Below are 21,286 nucleotides of genomic sequence, written 5' to 3' on the forward strand. Positions count from 1 at the left end.
AGTCAAATAGACTTTAACCTTTTGGATCAGATTAAAGCATCCACTATAAAATATCTAGAGTATAATTTACTGTGGAAACAAGCCAAGAAAGGAAGCAACCATGAAAATCAATCTAAATATGGTACTAATAAAGATAAACTTATTAAAATTTAAAGGAAGAATATATGTCCCTAATCAGATGACTATTAGACAATTAATTTTGAATGAATTTCATAAAAGCCCTTATTATGCCCATCCCTGGTATTAGAAACTATTTTCTGCAATAAATAAATACTACTTTGGACCTGGTATGAGGAGGGATATTGCAAAGTATCTAACCAAGTGTCTAGAGTGTTAAAAAATTAAATTTGAGCACTGACATCTAGCTGGTAAACTCCACCTATTACCCATTCTTGAATGGAAATTGGAAATTATTACATTAGATTTTATAACAGGTTTACCTAAATCAAAGAAAAACAATGATTCAATTATGGTGGTGGTGGATACATTGAGTAAAATAGCCCATTTCATTCTTGTACAATCCACACATAAGCCTATTTAGATTGCTAGTATCTTTATGAAAGAAATATTTCGGTTGCATGGTATACCTAAGGTGGTCATTTCTGATATAGATGTAAAGTTTACGTCAACATTTTGGAAATCTCTTTTTACTGGATTAGGCACCCAAGTTCAATTCAATACTACATACCATCCACAAATAGATGGACATACCAAACGAGTGAACTAAGTGCTAGAGGACATGCTAAGAATGTATTTTATGTAACAAGCAACCAAGAGGGAAGAATATATTCACCTAGTTGAATTCACATATAACAACAACTATCATGAATCATTAAAGATGAGCTATTTTGAAGTATTATATGGGAAAAGATGCAGGACACCTAATAATTAGAGCAATGATGAAGATACGGTGTTCACACCTAATCCTTGTGATTGAGTAAATATATGTAAATAGATAAATAAGAAATATGAACAGTCATCGGGAGATGAACTGATCAGTCTCTCCCTCATGTATATAATGGAGACCTACTTGGAATACACGAATCATTTTTGCCTTATGGAGTTACTGCCTGGCTTGACATGGTATCAGAGCCAACTCCATTTTTTTTGCTTTTATGCCCTTTGTAACTCCCTATTCTGCTCCTCTGCTCCTCTGCTCTCCATTCAAGATAGTTGTCCATACAAAGTGTTGTCTCTCCATTCAAAAACGTTGCATGTTCATAAACGTTGGTAGCCTGCTCCACGCAATCACCTAAACATTGTTGCCACGTTCCTCTACTGCAACATTCCTCTACGACAATGCCTGAAGTGTTCCTCTCCTTGCGGGGTCCCTTATTTTAGCCGTGAATATTCCCCATGGTCGCCGCTTAACTCCTATGTAGTGTTTGGCATAGCATTTGGACAGACTATCCGCATTCAATACATTTTTGAATGGGTTGAGTGCTATTATTGTGTTGCATTATTTTATATGGCATGTATGTGTCTTTTGAATGAATTGAGTGTTATTATTGTGTTGCGGCATCGTTTTATATATAACTTTGCTGAAATCATGACTATTGGTCTCCCCATACTGTAGTACGCCCGATTCATGCCAAGTTTATGTTGCGGCCTCTATACCACTGTTGTTTTCATATATAACGTTGTCTCCTATATTATTTTTTTTCCATATTACGCTGCTCTCTGTTGTCAAAGCTCTCCATATTACACTGCTCTCTGGTGTCAAAGCGCTGCATATTACACTGCTCTCTGGTGTCAAAGCGCTGCATATTGTGCTGCTCCTCCTCATGTGCCTGTGGCTTTACCTTAACCGTATCTATTCTTCTAACTGAGCAGTTTTGTTGGGTAAATTTACTCGCATCATCCTCTGATACTGATATGCTGCTACGTGAATGATGCTCTGTGGATCGGCTTCCCATGCCTTTTGTAACTCCTCGATGTAGGCATTTGACGTGTTGGCCAGAAAGTTATCTGTCCATCATTGTGCAACAATGACTTGTTGTGAAACCTGAAGTTTTGAACCGGTTGTCATGACTTTCAGCAGTTTACTTTAGGGAAAGCACTGCAGAAATGCCAACATTTGTTGGGTGTTCAAGCTGCTGGAAAGACTAGTTTCCATGGGTCTCAGCGCTTGGAATGCGGGGTGCGCAGTTTTGATTTTGAGCCTTGTCTAAATTGTTGTTGACAGCCTCTACCAAGGAATGGTGAAAGTAGGTTGGAGTTACCTTGCACATAAATAACATGGAACGTGCGTTGGCATATACTTTGAAGTTTTTGGTATATACGTTGAAGACTTTTTGACATGTAAAATGTGTACTCTTAACTCTGTTTAACACATGGAATTGTATTGAGCCCCTTATTTTTGGTACGCTGACTGCATGGTATTGGCATCCATATTGGTATATAAGGAAGAAATCTAAAATCTTTTGAGAATGCCCTTTTGAGTACAATTTTACTATATATTGGCAGAAGTATTTTTCTATCAACAGAAATATTTTTTCTACAGAATGCATTCAATCATATCCATGGTGGGAATAGTTCTCACTGGCAAGGAGAACTATCCTGAATGGTCCCAGATATAAAACACACCCTCATTTGCAATGAGTTGTGGAAAGGAGTGTGTGTCGGAGACAGAGACAATGAACCAGTACAGCCTACCTCAGACAAAGAGCTCATCATTTGGGAAAACAAGAACAACAAATCTTGTGCATTAATCGCAGCATCTGTAAATGAAGAGGTGACTTTCCATATTTCGTCATATTCAACTACCTTTGAAGCCTTACAAAAGTTGAAAGAACTCTATGACTCACATTCTGCACTTGAAGTTGTTCAACTCATGATTAAACTTTTCACTCTTGAACTGCAAAATAATGATCCTCATGCTCTTGCATCTGAAGTAAAGTCTATAATGCATGATATCAAATACGCTAAGGTTGAATTGGATATTCCTCTTATCGATTTTCTCAAGGCACTTTATCCTACTTACTCCAATTATCTTGAGTCATTGCAAGCAAATGGAAATCTCAAAGATATAACCTTTGACTCTCTTGTGAAAAGTTTGCTGAAAGAGAGAAAGATTTCTGAAAGAAGACAGCCCCTGAATCTTCTAAAGAGGTTGTGTGCCTTGCTCATAAAGAAAAGCATCTTGCTCAAGATTCTACAAGAGGAAGAGGTGGTTGAAGAGGAAGAGGAAGATATTTCAGAGGTGGGGGGGTAGACATTCTCAAGGAGAAAAGGCAGATTTGCACTGCATACACTGCAAAAGAAATGGATCACATGATGCCTCTACATGCAAGTTATCATGGGAAAAAATTGAACAGAAAAGAAACCAACAGAAAGGTAAAACTAAATATACAGACAAAGGTAAAGCACCTGAATCTTCTCACTATGTTGTGGCACAATGTAACATTGGAGTAAATGAAGATTTATTTAATGCTTCACTTGCTTCTTGTAAAAATGATTTGTTGCTTGATTCAGGAGCAACCTGCCACATGACTCATATAAAAGATTTTTTTGAATATTTCACTGACAATGTTGATGGAGCAGTATACTTTGCAGACCAATCAAAAAAGCCATCAGGGCTTGGCACAATCATTCTTAAACTGCCTGGTCTTCCAGACTTTCTTCTACATCATGTTCTATATCTCCCACAGCTCAAGAGAAACTTGTTGTCCTTGGTCCACATCCACCAGCAAGGTCACTCCAGTCATATGTTTGATGGAAAGCTTGAGGTAAGAAAAGCATCTGACCACTCACTTTTCATGAGGGGAATAGAAGAAGAAAGGCTTCTTAATCTGCAAGGAACCTCTGTTCGTGCACAACATTTCTCATACAGTTCTTATCATGAAGAAGGTACACTTCCATCAAGTTTATTATGGCATGCTAGACTTGGACATTTGAACTATGATAGTCTCCGCTTGTTGAAGAAAAATGGTGTTGATGGTTTGCCTACAATTCCTAGGAAACTTAAGCAATGTGATGCTTGCATTCTAGGAAAGCATAGCAAGCTGTCTTTTCATGATTCACATTCAAGAGCACATAGAAAACTTGAACTCATTCATTCAGATTTATGTGATCTAATGCTTGTTCCTTCTACAAATGGAAATAAATATATCATGACATTTATTGATGACTACACCAGAATGTGTTGGGTTTATTTATTGAAGAACAAATCTGATGCTTTTCAAACATTCAAGAATTTTCATAAATGGATTGAAAATGATGCACAATCTCATATTGGGTCTATTTGCACTGATAATGGAAAAGAATATACATCAAATGAATTTGAAAACTATCTTTGCCAACATGGATCAAACATCAAACAACTGTGCCTTATAATCCCCAATAGAATGGTGTAGCTGAAAGAATGAATAGGAGAATCTTAAATATGGTACGATCCATGCTCTTCTTCAAAAATGTAAAGATAATGTTTTCAGGTGATGCTATTCTATGTGTTTCATATATAAAGAATAGATGTCCATCTAATGCTATAAGAAACAAGACTCCATATGAAATGTGGTATGGACATGTTCCTTCGATAAAGCATCTGAGGGTCTTTGGTTCCACCTGTTATGCCTTGATACCAAAGGTACATAGAAAATAACTTGGTGCTAGAAGTCGTAAGTGTATCTTTCTGGGGTATTCAAACACCTCCAAAGCATACCTCCTCTATGATGAAGTAAATAAGAAGTTTGTTGTATCTAGAGATGTAATTTTTCTTGAATCATCCAAAACTGACAATGTTGTTGAGCGGCAACTTGATCGCTTGGATAGATTCAAAAAAGTAAAATCATTTCAAGAATTTGATAATCAGATTCCACATCTTGAAGAGGGGATTCCTATACTAGATCAACATGTGGAATCTTCTTCTGAAGAACATTCTCCCCTGCATGAAACTCCAACAATGGATGATGCTTTAAGTGATGTGATCGATAGAATTAGGAGACTCAATCTAGATTCAGTCCCAACTCAATCAACGGAATAGCCTAGACCATCTAAAAAAGGTCCCCCAAAGTGGCTGACAAAGACACTTGAAAGTGTTCATCCTGATGAGGTTGGAAAGACAGGAACTAGAAATTCAAACAAGCAAAATGGAGGTGATTTGGATGACTCTAATTCACCTATTGATATGGATGTTTCTTATGATTGTGAATTGAACTTGTCTATAGATTTTGAACCAACTTCCTTCAAATAATCTGCTTCTCATGATGAATGGAAAGAAGCAATGCAAAAGGATTATGATGCCCTCACAAAGAACGACACTTGGAAGTTGGTTGATCCTCCATTAGGAACCAAACCAATTGGCCGCAAGTGGGTCTACAAGAACAAGTATAAAGCTGATGGCTCACTTGACAAGCACAAAGCTAGGCTTGTGGCAAAAGGTTTTGCACAGAAGGAAGGGGTCAATTATGAGGAGACTTTTTCCCCAATAGCAAAATGGGCTACCATCTGGACACTCTTTGCACTAGCAGTTCAGAACGGTTGGAAAGTCCACCAAATGGATGTAAAAACTACTTTCTTAAATGGAGATCTAAAAGAGATTGTTTTTATGTCCCAGCCTGAAGGATTTGCTATGAAAGGACATGAACATAAAGTATGCAAACTGGTGAAGTCCTTGTATGGCCTCAAACAAGCACCGCGAGCCTGGTATGAAAAACTAACTGAGCATCTTCTGAAACTCAATTTAAAACATTATGATATTGATGATGCAACTTTATTTGTCAAGAAAATTGGCAAAACAGCTGTACATCTTGTGGTATATGTAGATGATCTTTTGATGATAGGGAACAATGAAAGCTACATTGTATCCATAAAGAAGGAATTGGGGAAAATTTTTTAAATGACTGATTTGAGCTATGTTCATTACTATCTTGGCATTGAAGTAACCCAACATCCAAAGTCCATATTTCTTTCTCAAAAGAAATACATTGGAGATCTGTTGAACAGGTTTGGCATGACAGAGTGTAATCCTCTTACTACCCCAATGGAACAAAACTTAAAGATCACATCTATTGAAGGAAAAGAATTTGAGGATGCAACAAAGTATAGATAGCTTGTAGGAAGTCTCAACTACCTAACTACTACCAGACCAGACATTTCGTTTGCTGTTGGAATCCTCTACAGGTTTATGCAAAAGCCTTGTGAGGAACATTGGTCTGCTGCAAAAAGAGTTCTAAGGTACTTGAAGGGAACACAAGACTTTGGAATCAAGTATACACAGGTGGACGACTTCAGCTTGATTGGATACTCTGATTTAGACTTCGATGGAGACAAAGAAACTCGGGTATCTACTTCAGGATATTTTATGAGTCTTGGATCAGGAACTGTCTCCTAGAGATCATGCAAACAATCAGTTCCAGTAGATTCCACAACAGAAGCAGAATACGTGGCAGCAGCTGAAGTAACAAAATAAATTGTGTGGCTCAGGAAAATTCTTGAAGATTTGCAGGTAAAACAAGTACAATCAACTCCGCTCATGATTGATAATACCTCTACAATAAAGCTGGCCAAGAATCCAAAGTTCCATGATTGAACGAAGCACATCAATACTATATATCATTTGATTTGACATCATGTTGAGGCCAAAACAATCCATCTCCGTCATTGTTCCACAAATGAGAAAATTGCAGACATCTTCACCAAAGTGCTTGGAAGAGAAAAGCTTGAACGATTTAGAATGATGCTTGGACTCACCAACATCCCTTCAGATTAAGGGGGGAAATGTTGACACCTAATCCTTGTGATTGGGTAAATATATGTAAATAGATAAATAAGAAATATGAACAGTCATGGGGAGATGAACTAATCAGTCTCTCCCTCATGTATATAATGAAGACCTACCTGATGGAATAAAACACATGAATCATTTCTGCCTTATGGAGTTACTTCCTGGCTTGACATACGATAATATTAGGACCTAATATGTTAGCATAAATGGAATAGATTGTGAGAAAGGTTGGACAAAACTCAAAGGCTACTCAAGATAGACAAAAGGTTTATGCAGAAAAGAAGAGGATGTATAAATATTTTGAGTTGGGGATCATGTATATGTATAAGTTAAACCAAATAAAAGTACCTTGATATGGGGTGGTTATGCAAAGATATATCCTTGATTCTATGGCCCTTTCCAAATATTGGAAAGAATTAGACCTGTAGCATATTAACTGGCACTGCCTAGTCATATAAGAGTTCATAATGTGTTTCATGTTTCATGTTTAAAGAAGTATGTATATGATCCTATTCATATCATTAACTAGTAATATGTCCAGGTAAAATTAAAATTAAAACTCAATATACGTATATATGCCTTTTTCTTCATGATTAACATAAACAATGACACTTTTATGGTTATGGAGTAGGTCAAAATGGATAGACAATTCTTGGTAGAGCCTCAGTGTATTCTTGATCATAGAGAAATAATGTTAGAGAGGTGAGCTATCACCCAGGTTAAAGTGCAGTGGAGGCACTTTAGCCTGGAAGAGGCCACCTAGGAGGATGAAATATTTATGTGAGAATCATATATTGACCTATTCCAAGGGAAAGAATGAACACCAGGGATGATATTTTGTATAAGGGGGGTGCGAGATGTAACACCCCCAGTTATTGTAAATATTTGTCTATTTACTTTTATTTCCTTTTTTTGCACAATATTTGGTAACTTATGGTTTGAGGGAAAAATCCTAAAGAAAAATTTTAATCTCAAAACTTTTATTTTAATTCATCTCGAAGGTTAAGATGAGTCTTGGAATTCCTAGGAAATACCCTAGAAGAAAAATTTGATTCACTAGAAAATTAGAATATAGCTACTTTCTCTCTGCCTAGAGATAAAGCATCTCAAAGGGAAAAGAAGCCAAGGAAGGCAAGAGAATAGAGGTTGGAGGCATCTTGGAAAGAGAGAAGATAATTAGAAACCTAAACAAAACACTATTAAGGTGAGGTAGGATGCTACTAGTCGGGTATTCTTGAGCTGGACTAAGAGCCACTAGAATCCCAAGACAAACTTGATTCGATGAGTTCTAGGTTGGACTGATTTGTCTTGATGCCTGAGAATAGACCTTCATAGGTCACTTTCTATCCATTGTTTTGGAATTTAGAAGTTTTGGGGGAGAATTAGTTGAGGAGAGGTCTTCAACTGAATTAAATTCCTTGATTTTCTTGACTGAAACAAATAAGTGCAATTTCATTTCAGAACCTATGTGATTTTTGTAGACATTGTGATTGCTATAACTTTTATGAAATAAGAATTCTCCTTTGAGAAATTTACATTATATAGATATATAGTTAATGGATTGACAAGGAAGAAATTTTTTATTGAAAAGTTTTGTTTCCTGTTGGTAATAGTAAAGAAACGATAAAATTTTGGGGATATGTTCATAATTTTGTGGTGTGTATAAGTAAAAAGAATTGAATTCTTTGTAGAGTGAAAGACCCTGCAAGTTTGTTGTACTTCTGAACTGAAACGAAGTTGGTTTTTGGTAATTTGAAAGAACTTGTAGAAAAATATGGTACTTTCATCCCTAAAAGAAACATACCAGTTTGTATTTAATAAGGGGATGGATAGATCAGAGGAAATTTTAACAAACCTGGGTTGATTTTCCATGTAAATAAAATAAGACCAAGGTCATGGGACATGTATTCAAAGTTTAATGGTGGGATAGCATTATATTAGGTATCACTTGTGGTTTATTAATGGATATGGAAATTAAAAAAGGAATTGGCAAAGGCAAAGAGGCAATACATGACAATTAATTAAGGGAATAAAGGAAAATAGGAGAAAAGGAAGGTGAAGAGATACAATTATGAAACCGAGGGAAAATGAAGGAAAGATGAAGGAAATTGAAGAAAGGGAAAAGGAAAAGAATAAGAAAAAAAAGATAAATAATTCTAGCTCCCTTCTTCCACACTCTTTACACACTGATACACTCTTACACACTTAGAGAATTCTTGGAACATTCTAGCATTCACTCAGACTTGGAGGGAAGCGAGCAAGGAAATTTTTCGGCAATGAAGAAGAAAATTGGAAGAGGAACTACAATAGGTGGACATTGTAGGTAATATGTTACATGTGTGATTTTATTACTGAGATTTGGATGCATGACATTTGTATTTGATTATTTGGTTTCTTTACTGTCATTAGCATGGGATTTTCATAGATTACAATGGTTTCAACCTTACCTTCCCATTTCCTGGATAGCCATGGTATAGTGGATTCTTTGTTTTGGGTTAAGCTTTAGATGGTTGGTAGGTTTTGGATTTGTTGTAGTGGCTACAACACCCTCCAAAATTTTTGCATGCACTCGAATTTTAGGGCCTTCCTTGGTATTTCCCTTGATTGTTGCAAACAGTTAAGCTCATTTCACAAGATTTCCTAAAGTTATTTGAACCCTTTCATTTGTTGGATCAACTATCATATTTTGGCATGTTTGACTGTTTTTCCATGCTTTCAAACCTTTTATGGTGGTTTGAAAGGTTTTTATTTGTGTATACGAGTTTTCCTAGCCATGTAAACATCCATCGCACTCATACACAAGTCTTGAGCAATGTTGGACAAGTGTCGTCATGGTCATCCTAAAGTCTATCTAAAGTGTCGCACTTGTTGATTCTTGTAATGAGACAATCGCACAGAGAGGAATTATTTATTGTTGCTCCAATGGTCTATGTTGTCATGTCGTAGAAGTATGTAAGTGTGTTATCACCAGTTCAAGTTCATCCAAAGTCTATCTTCCTCCCGCACTTAGCCATTTTTTTAAAAATATTCCCAACTAGGTAACTCAACTTCACCAGACCTTGATTGAATTATGCATTGTTATTGGGTGCGAGATCCCCCAAGGGAAGTTTTGGGGCTTAGAGCCCAGATTTTAGTTAATTTTGTAATTCCAATGTAAAGACTTCGCATTTTGTGGGCATGGAGCACATAGTTTGTTAAAGAGTCATAGGGTTGTCCGCCCTTATTTTGATAATATAATGTTGGCTCTAGAAGATGTACCCATGGTCTATGGACCATGGGATTGTATAAATAGAGCGAAGCTCTAAGTAGTTAAGGCAGATAATCACAGAATATCTAAGGAAGAATGATGTATGCGAGATAGTTCTGAAGTGTAAAGTCTAGTTTTGGGTCGTAGCGTAGGAAGAGGCTCTGCAGCTGAGTGTGCAGAGGCCTAGTAGTCTACAGATGAGTGCACGGACCCCTGCAGCTAAGTGCACGGGGTGATTCGAGTCTCTAAATAGTTGAAGTATTAATAAAGAGAAGTTTCTATCAATTCTGCATCTTTATTTCCTGTTTTTTGCATCTGTTATATTGGGTATGAATTTCACTTTTAATGATTATATGATGCGCGAATGTGTATAATTGTATTAGCTAAGTGAATGCAGGATAGAATCTCTATTTACACGAAGATAATCAAGACCTGTTAATAAGATAAGTAAGATACTTAGCATAGTTTAGGAGATATCACAGTTCGCTGCCTTAGCAGTGCGAAAGGACTTCAGCCCCTGGTTACGGCTGCGTGAAAGTCGATTATAACAAATCGCGAAGGTACTGAAGGGTAGAATAGTGCGCAAAGCGACCTGCATAAAGGTAGGTTTAGTTGGACTAAACCAACATCACATCCATCTCCAGGGTGTGGAAACTTGGTTCCAGCATCCCCCCATACTACTTTGGGTGAGACTTCAGTCCGCTCTCCGTGGGATGATGCTGAAAGGGACAGTAGTGTAGGGATTTGTTTGGCTAAATAACTCTGAACTTGGGTTAGGCCCCTACAATTGAACAAATGGTTCCATTTTTGGGACCAGAATCTGCATGAGAGATGTGTGATGTCGTATCATTGGAATTCAACTAAGAAAGGAATTGAAGGTTGGGTGGACAGAAGAATTCACGAGTTCGCCGCGTAGGAGAATAGAAAGTTGCGACTATCAAAAGACGAGTGGCTAGACAACTACCTATATATAGAGATCCATGAAATATTATTCGTGTCCCTCCCTGCCTAGCTATACGAGTGGTTTGCGAAGCTAGCAGATATCCAAGGAAGCTGGAAACTTGATGGTCCTATTGTGTGGACGCGAGAGCTAGTGCGGAGATTAGAGGAATCAGAGGATAAGATTGCACACATTGTCAATAATTGGCTCGATCGTATTATAGGAGGATTCATTACTGAGTTCGTGGTTGACACCTCAGTCAGCTACAACGAGGCAGAGGGATGCTTTCTTAAAGGACCGCAAGGTAAGTACGTAAATTATTTGAATACTTGGATTAAACTATTGTTCCGCTAAAAGCGGTTTATGCAGTTACCTTGATGTTTGGGGCTACGTGAAGTGGAAGGATTTATAGGAATGAAGGAAATAAGGATCTAGAAAATAACCCCTTGATTTCACCTCTACGAGGATACAAGGAACAACTCGCAAAGGTCTCTCCACAAAGTGCTATTCAGCTGATAAGATAAAGAATTATGCAAATACCACCTCCACCCACACCACCACTGGCTTCACCTTCATCACCTCCATCTTCGCCTATACCAACTCCACCACCACCGCGATTCATATTGGCAAGCACAGTGAAGTTTCTTGTGTTCAAAGGTTTGGGAAATGAGGATCCGGACGAATTCAAGTTCAACGTAAGGGCTGTATGGGAAGAACAAGGTGTTACAGATGACCATGTAAAGAAAACAACACTGGTTAGTGCCATACAGGATTGTGCGCTAACCACTATATTAAGTACACCAACAATAACCCAAATGCGGGAGTCGTGGATATCCAAACAACACTAAATAGAGAATTTAACAGGCCTAAATCTGAAGTGCAGTCGATCATGGGATTTAAAGAGATCACGATGCTACCAGGCAAGACTCCTTGGGAACTAGATCAGAGGCTGAAATGTATGATTAGCGAAGAAAATATGAATCTGACAAATGGAAAGCATCACGAGTGGTTTGTAGCTTCGCTACTACCACATTGGAGGATTGCGCTATCGCGGCAAAAGATAACAACTCAGGTAGAGGCCTTAGAGATCACTATTAGGCTACATGAGACCCCAATGCAAGATCCTAATTTGGGAGTTCAACAAATCCACGCGCAGCTAAAGAATCTGTGCCTTGAGATGCAGAGTCTAAAATAGGACAGGACGGTTTGACTAGAAGTGCAAGAAGAAGTGTGGTGCATAAAATGAAAGATCTAGGGTCATGATAAAGACCACTGCCTAGCTTTTACAAATTACCTCGCAGGAGGAGGACTGATGCCTTTAAGGCTGGAATCTCAAGAAAGACCTAGTGCAGCGCCTTCTTTGTGGTGCACGATCTCTCAAATAGCTAAAAAACATGCCATGGACAATTGTCTTTTGTTATAAAAGTATATGCAAAATTCGCAACAATTGTTTTGAAACTTTTGTAGGTTGGTGGGACATGACGGGCGTACCTGCAGAAGTTATGAGTTGATGATGGATAGAACCCCCACCTACAGGGTTCAAGCCGAAATGCGGCCCCTTGACCAAAATGCAGGAATGGCGCAAACATGATTTTAGGGGCGCGGACGAGGCCGGGGCGGAGGAGGACCTAGTAGAGGTTGTGAACAATTGATTTGCTACAATTGCGGAGGGCCAGAACACTATGCATGCAATTAAACCAATCCAACACACCCATCATGCAAGTATTTCACGTTGTTCGATCATGAGATAGAAGATTGTCCTATGTTGATAGCTAGGACACACGAAAAAGGAGAACTACCACCTCCCTCGACTCGGAACTTGCAGATGATGAGGTTTGAGCCACGCGAGGAAGACCCAAATGTAAACATTGTCCTCCAAAGTGGAACTGTGATGGGAGATGATAAAGGGAAACAACCAGAAGATAGTACTTGGGTTCGCAAAGCTCAGGCAAAGGAAGCAGAGTTTGATTTGGAGCACGGTCGGGAAACCTTCGTGGAAGCAAAGAAGAGCTTCACTGATGCCTCCACTTGAGAAAGAAAAGATACACTGGAGTCGAAAATGGACCCATCCATGCCGACAACTTTCCTTGAAACATGTATGAAGTTACTACATGAAAGTAAGGCTATGAAAGGGTTACAGGAACTCATCAACATATGCGCTGGGATTGCGCTAGGAGAAACACGTGTAGTCTAGAAGATCGGAAAACATAAAACAAGAATAGGACGAGAAATGAGACTTACTGCGTAGATCGGAGAATATGAGATGGATCAAGTCATTTTGGATTTGGGATCAGATGTGAATCTTCTACCGAAGCAAACGTGGGAGCAAATGGGAAGACCTGCACTGCAATGGTCTCGAATTCAGCTAAGAATGGCGAATCAGTAGAAAATAATACCTATGGGGTGATTGTAGGGAATAACTGTGGATATTGAGGGAGCGAGCGCACTGGCAAATTTCAAAGTAATAGAGATTGTTGATGACAACAATCCCTACCCTGCGCTCCTAGGAATTAACTGGGCCACTGACATGAACGGGGTAATTCATCTGAAGAAGCAGAAAATTATCTTTGAAAACAAGCCACTGCGCATAATAGTACCCTTCAACCCTGTTGAAGGATCACGCTATACGGAGCCAGTCCACGACTATGAGAATGATGATTATTTGGACTATATCTATAAGATAACTGTGCGAGATCAAGACTAGTTGAATCCCACCTTAGATGGACGGATTACATGGGAGCGTGAAAGTTCCTACACTTCAGATTCTGATGAAGAAATAGAATGATGGAAGAATTGGTTACATGAGGTAACTACACTGAATTGCAATATGATGACAAGGTCGTTGCGCTACATGTCTTCAGAAGTAATGACCTTCGCGAATGAGATACTCTACACAAACGATTCATGATGACCTTCAGTTTTGAGGATTGGTTGGACAATATTGATGAAGTGCTACAAGAGGTAAAAGTAGCCATCTATAGGATACCATGGGAGCCGGTAGACTTGATTTAGCCTAAATGGGGTACTAAAATGAGTTGCACGCTAGAATGTTATAATGTCACTACTGAAGAGCAGGATGAGGATCCATAGAATATTAACATTCCAAAAATAGAAGGCCACCGTGAGGTTCACGGACCATAGATTGAGAACCCTGATATAACTGTGCCGGTGAAAAATAAGCAGGTAAACATTGGTACGGAGGCAGGACCCAAATTCGCGAAGATCTGAGACTACTGGGATGATGCGATGGTGGATAAGGTTGCTGAATTACTCCACGAATATCAGAACTTATTCCCAACCAAGTTTACGGATTTGAAAGGAATAATCGGAGATCTAGGAGTGATGAAGATCATGTTAAATCCTGATGCTAAGATAGTTAAGCAGAGGCATTATTGTTTAAATCTGAAATAGAAGGAGAAGGTTCGCATAGAACTAGATAAAATGCTCGCAATGGGCATCATTGAGCCTGTGGAAGAATCCAATTGGGTAAGCCCAATGGTAGTACAAGAGAAGAAACAAAAGGATGAGATAAGTATATGCGTGGATATTAGAAAATTGAATGATGCTTGTGTGCATGATACATTCCCAACTCCGTTCACAGATGAATTGTTGGACAATATACGAGGTCAGGAAGCATATTCTTTCATTGATGGGTTGTTAGGGTACCACCAGATCAAAATTGCGCTGGAGGATAGGAGCAAGAAAACCTTTGTGAGTGAGTGGGGTTGCTTTATCATGCCATTTGGATTGAAGAATTCCCCTACTATATTTTTGTGCATGGTTGTTGCGGAATTCAGGGAATATATTCATAATTTCTTGGAGGTCTATTTTGATGACTAGACTATATTTGGGCTGGTTAGGTGTCATGTAGTGAGCTTGCGCTTGATGTTGGATACCTGCCGAAGATACCAAATCGCGCTCAACCTCAAGAAGTGACTATTCCTCGTTCCTTTTGGGAACCTGTTGGGGCATGTGGTTTGTAGACAAGGGCTGATGGTAGACCCCATGAAGGTCATGGTGAATCTGAACTTGGAAGCGCCAAGAAGTGTGAAACAGTTGTGCACCACTCTAGGACATACACGATATTATAGAAATTTTATCAAAGGCTATTCCCAGATCATTGCAATAATGGAGAAATTGTTGAAGGATGTCACGTTCTGCTGGAACGATGACTGAAAGGAAAGCTTGGATATATTGAAAGAAAAGACGGTTACTGTGCCGATTCTAGTCTTCCCGAATAGGAAGAAAGAGTTCCATGTACATGTTGATGCATTGTGTGTAGCGTTGGGGGAAGTACTGACGCAGGATGGTGGAGAAGGCTTGGATCACCCTATTGCAGTTGCAAGTTGCAGATTATCCAAAGAAGAGAACTATTCCACCACTGAGCGCAAGGGACTAGCTATGGTATATGTGCTCCAGAAGTATTGACACTACTTGCTAGGAGGCCACTTTAAGATGTATACAGATCACTCTGTGCTAAAGTACCTGGTCAATAAGCCTGTGTTGGGGGGGTGCATTTGCAGATGGCTTTTATTATTCCAATAATATGATTTTGAAGTTGTTGTGAAGCCTGGATGATTGAAAGAGGGACCAAATCACCTATCGCGCATTAAGACTGGGGAGGAACCTAATAATTTGGAGAAAGGATTACCCGACACACAACTCTTTGCTATTTGCGTAGCGGATGGACATTTTGATGATATAAGACACTTTCTAACAACTGGAACTGCGTCGAAAGGATACTCTGTCCAGCAGAAGAAGGAATTAGTGGTACGCATGACAAATTTCCCTGTCATCGCTGGGCATCTATACAAGATGGGGAATGATGAAATACTACAAAGCTATGTACTTGAATTTGAATGAAGCAGCATCCTCACAAACACTCATGGGGGTGTTGCAGGAAGACATTATGCAAGAAGAAGAACCACGCAGAGGATTCTACGCATTGGGTTGTGGTGGCCAACCCTTCATCAAGATTCAAAAGCATATTGCAAGGCATGTGATGTATGTCAGTGAACAAGTAGGCCATCGTTGAGGGATGAGATTCCTTTGAATCCACAAATGACGTTGCAACATTTCACAAAGTGGGAAATAGATTTTGTAGGACCTATTAAACCTCAAGGAAAGACAGGCATGTGGCACATTATCACCGCGACAAAGTATCTGACTTGGTTGGAAGAAGCATAGTCGTTGAAGGATTTCATAGGCGTGACTGCTGCGAAGTTTGTATTTGAACACCTATTGACGCGATTTGGATGTCTAAAGATCTTGATGAGTGATCGCAGTATACACTTCCTGAACGAGACGATCAACACACTAACAGAGGAATTTCAGGTGTATCACCAGAAGAGCACACCATATCACCCACAGGCTAATGGGACAGTAGAAGCATTCAACAAGGTACTAGAAACCATGCTGACCAAGGTATGCAATGCGCAACAAAGTGATTAGGATCTATGCATACCTGTAGCGTTATGGGCTTATCGAATGACATGCAAGAAATTGGCGGGACAAACACCTTTCAGGCTTGTTTATGGAGTGGAAGCTGTAATGCCTATGGAATACATCATGCCTAGTCTATGCATAGTAGCGCTCACAAGTATGATAGATCATGGAGCCTTGGAGGAGAGGCTCACGCAACTGGAAGAGCTCGAAGAAGAACAATTTTTTGCTGGATTCCACCAGCAGGTCCAAAAGCAGCACAAAAATGCATGGCCTGACCAACACATCATGTTGCACACATTCAAGGAAAGTTTGATAAATTCCCAGGAAAGTTCAGAATGCATTGGCTAGGACCGTATGTTATTAAGGAGATTACCGATGGTGGCGCGGTACATTTGGTCAAGTTAAATGGAGAGCCTCTCCTAGGAAAAGTGAATGGAAGTCATTTGAAGCCATACACAAGTGGCCCAACCACCTAACTAGCCGACTGAAGCATAGTCTTAGCACTCTAGGTAGCTGAAAGGAGGCATGGAACTATAAACTACTCTACTTAGGAACTGTGCGATGTTAGAACTGCACATAATAGCGAAGTGTCACAAGGTCCATGACAGTGCAAAGATAGTTGTGCTGACACATAGGTCTACTAGAAAGTGAACATTACAGTCACTATTCATGATGTGATGCTTGGTTTGAGGCCAAATGGAGTGGGCAACAGGCAGTTAAGGTGAAGTTTATGGGCTAGATTCTTGGAAATCTGCTGCCAATATAGCCTTAATGGACTGAATGTGGGGGGAACGGTCGAATTCAAATTAAAATGGTGCTATAAATTACAAAGGGCTGTCCAGCAAACAACACTTGGAAATTTGAGAACTGAGTTGTTAAGTGCTCAGATATTCATGAACCAAGACTTCTTCGATATTCTGAAAGTGAATTCGTTGCTTGAGAAATTACTAGAGATGTTGAGAGAACTGTGCAATCGAACTATGGAAGAACCCGAAGAAGTCATGGATACCGGAACAATGACCACCGAGGAAGCTACATAGGAAATTACAGAATTGGAAGCCCCAAAGAGTGTCGGGATAGTCGCTGAGATCCCTAAATCACTGTACATGCCGAGACCTAAGAAGGACAAGTAGGCCATGGTACTGGTGCACGTCTCACCTAGAAATCTACTGAGGACCAAGCTTACAATGGAGGAAAAGGGGAAGGCCATTAATTTGGAGGTTGATGAGGAGGAAGAGTTTGAAGAGATCCTAGTGGAGGAGGAGGATGTAGAGATGGAAGTCGAAACCTGGGGTGCAGATCCTCTCACCAGGTTTCCTGCATATGTTCCTCTGTGCAAGAGTATATCGAAGGTGCCCAAGGATATAGATGAGAGAAATAGCTCTCTACAAACTCTGTTACTCCTTGACGACATTATTTTTGAAGGAGTGCACTTGGGACGGGTTCCTGTATTAAAATTTGAAGATTCGGACCTCACGAACCATGAGAAGTTCCTGAATTTAGCGACCATGCAGCTAATGCACCAAACAAAAGACACACCAACTAAATAATAGAGTTAGAGCCATGCAAATTGCTCAAAGGTGTTGAGAAAGTAGAGCTGCTAAACCTGCTCTAGGTGCCGCATTACCACCGTGCCCCAGTAACCATTTTCGTCATTAGGTAGCTACTCTACTTGGTGCATTATGGGTGTTTGTTGCTGGAGGAGCCCATCCCCATCACAGACCATCTAATTCATAGGATTACATGGCTCCCTTTCGTGGGGGAGGACCCGGCGAACATTTCAGAAGGAAAAAGTGACGATTTGGCTATTGTGGAGTCAATGAAGAAGAAATTTAAGTTGGAGAAGAAGAAGCGATGGTATGCCATCTCTAGCATCAACAACCCTATAGTTAAGGTTGTAACTCATATATTGGTAGGGAATGTGTTGCGAAAGTGCCATGTGGATGAGGTGCCCACACCAGTCGTTGCACTAGCAATGCAATGTGTAGAAGGGGTCCAGTTCAACTAGGAAAACTATCTATGCGATCAATTCCTTGTGAACTACCACGAGGCATAGGGGCAAGGCAAAACATTTCATTATGTATGGCTCCTATTGTCAATAGTACTAGTGGCATGGGAGTTGCCCAAAAAATGCTAGTTCCCATCGATCACACAGGATCTTCAAGAGGTAGTGAAGTACGCTTCATTGTGGGAAACTAGGGATGCACAGAGGATAAGGGAGAGAAAGATCTTTTGGGTGCTCATGGAGATTAGCATTAGAATGGGGATTAATCACAAGCCGCGGTTATTGCCCACAGTCTACAACAGTCTGCAACACTTCACGGAGTTCAAAGCAGACTTCCACCATGTCTTCATCAGGGCGTGGAAGGACCCTACGAAGATGTGGCATGAGCTACCTTACTTAGTGACTGAAAATATAATTTTTGCAGTCCTTGAGTCTTGGCCACTAGAGTGGAACACCCCAGTTGGCTCCATGGTGGAAGCAGAGAAGTCCATTGCACAATAGAAGAAGGAAGAACCGAAATTTTGGATGGTGCAGTTGGCAGAAAAATGCAGGAAGGAAGAAGCAGTGGCTAAGGCCTAGGCAACGCGCGAGGGTGAAAATTTAGCTGAGGAACAAGAGAAGACAGCAAAAGAAGAGCGCAAAGGACAGAAGTCATCTTCGCTTGAACACAAAACAGACACAAAACAAGGTGGCACGGACCTACAGACAACGTACACCCAGCTAAAACGTCCGTGCCAAAGGGAGCAGGTAGGGTTGCGAAAGAAGACAAAGGCCTCAAAAACTTTGTTCAACCCATTCACCCTCACTGAGGGCAATATACATGATACCGGTGAAACGGTGTGGGATGTCATCGCAGAGGCCCTCCAACAGTTTGAGGAGCAACATGAGATGGTATTGGGGGCTCTCCGGATGCAAATATAGGAGTTGCAGGTGTGCATTCGGTAGGCTGGCACAGTGTCAAACAGCCTCACAGTTGGCACATCCATAGCCGAGGAAATTTTGTGTGCCCAGATGACCAACACAATAGTGCTACCAGATGGATAACTCATTACAGAAAAGGAGGTTGATAGGCCTATGCTCAATAGCTTGAAAGGAATTGGGTTAAACATGGTTGTGCTTCCTCAGGAGATGCTCTATATTTTGCAGGATGGAGTCACTGCAGAACTACGTGCCAGGGAGAGTCGTGCGCTACAGGCAATGAGTGAGCAATGCATCAATATTAAGCAGTTGAGCCTATAGCACAACTAGGAAGTGGCACAAAACAGACAAATAGTGTAGGTGGTGGAGGAAGCCTACCAGATTGTCCCGGAGTTGGCCATCCAAGCAGAGGAATCGATGGAGGCGCGCATCCAAAAGTTAGCAGCAGGGGTACGCGATGCCAGAGTAGAAATGGCTAGGGTTTAGCTAGAGTTGAACCTTCAGATAGTAGAACTGTAGTTGAAGGTGCAACCTTCAACTCCGTCGAAGGTTAAGGAACAATGCACCACCACATCACAACAACAATAGCGGTGGTTAACAGTGCAATGATAGACTGCATGAAGCTATTCGAGCAGTCATTCGAGGTCCTCACTATTAGGTTCCTATACCAATAGGTGTCATATATCATGATTGAATGGGTTTAGCTCTAAAATATGTATATACCTTTGCTTGTTGCAAATGTTTTCCATATTTGTAAAAAATCAAAAAATTAAAAAATGTAAAGAGGGTATACCCTAAAAGAAAAATCAAAGGGTAAAAAGAATAAAAGATGGTCAAAAAATGAAACAAAATGAACCCCAGCAAAAAGAAGGACCAGGAAAGTGTGCAAGTCTAAATGCCACTACCTTTTACTATTGTAGAATAAACAATCGTGTGTAGTTTGTCATTTATGCCACAATTTATGAATAGTCAAACAGTTTAAACTTGGCTAGTTCATATTTCAATTTTATGTTATAGAAATAGAGAATAAAGATCTGACCAAACAATGTAATCTTGGCAGATAAGTAGATAGGTAGAGTGAAAAAGGAGCTCAATAGTTTAATCTGAGCCCTTGGATGTAATAAGTGTAGACTTAGATAGGCATTTCCATGTAAAAGAAAAGAAAATTTGATAAGGGTTTGCTAGTCTAAGTGCACCCAAATAAAGAAGTAAAAATGTTAGGTTAAAGTAGGTAGGGTAGGTAAATGATGGTTGCAGAATTACATGTGGTGAATGATGATTCTAAATGTGTTAAAATTTTACTTTCATCACAAGGTAAAAGCATAAATCACATGCAAGGCACATCATGCAAGAAAAGTCAAGTAATTAACTCCCCTATTCATTTTCCCTAAATTTTCACTAAGTTCTCCTAAGTACCAAGGTGTCTATTAAATTAGAGGGGCTTAGAGCATTTCTCTGACTACTGTAGGGACTGGACCCTTGGCCTAATAATTTATAAAGCCTAAGCACTTAAGACCATTCATTAATCATCATAGCCCTTCATACAAATCATTCATACCCTAGATAAGCTTTTCCTAAGTAAAATCCTATTTTACTTTGGAAAATTATAATATTTCCACAAAAACCTCTTTTCACCTTAGCCTAAGTTTAAAATGCACTTTATGTTTTATTCTTAGTGCTTTTCCACTTCATAAAGTCATATTAACTACTAATTTATGTTATTAAGTAATTCCCATATACACCCACTCCCATATTATTTAAACTATTAAAATCTCGAATTTCTATATATCCTGCTCCTTTGGTTAGTTGTAACCATAATACATCATTATCCGGGATTAGTTAGCCAAACAGTAACTAATTAACATCCCTTAATCCCCCGTCGCATTAATAAGGGACTAATTAACCCTCACGGTTAATTAACAGCCTCTCCGTCCAATCCCGTCAACCCCGATATGATTATAAACCTCTTAATTATATCGGGCCCACCTTCATTAAACTCCCTTCACT

The sequence above is a fragment of the Pinus tabuliformis genome, chromosome 6, assembly GCF_031772625.1.
Source record: "Pinus tabuliformis cultivar Carrire ecotype Pingquan chromosome 6, CPIR1, whole genome shotgun sequence".
NCBI classification, from domain to species: domain Eukaryota; kingdom Viridiplantae; phylum Streptophyta; class Pinopsida; order Pinales; family Pinaceae; genus Pinus; species Pinus tabuliformis.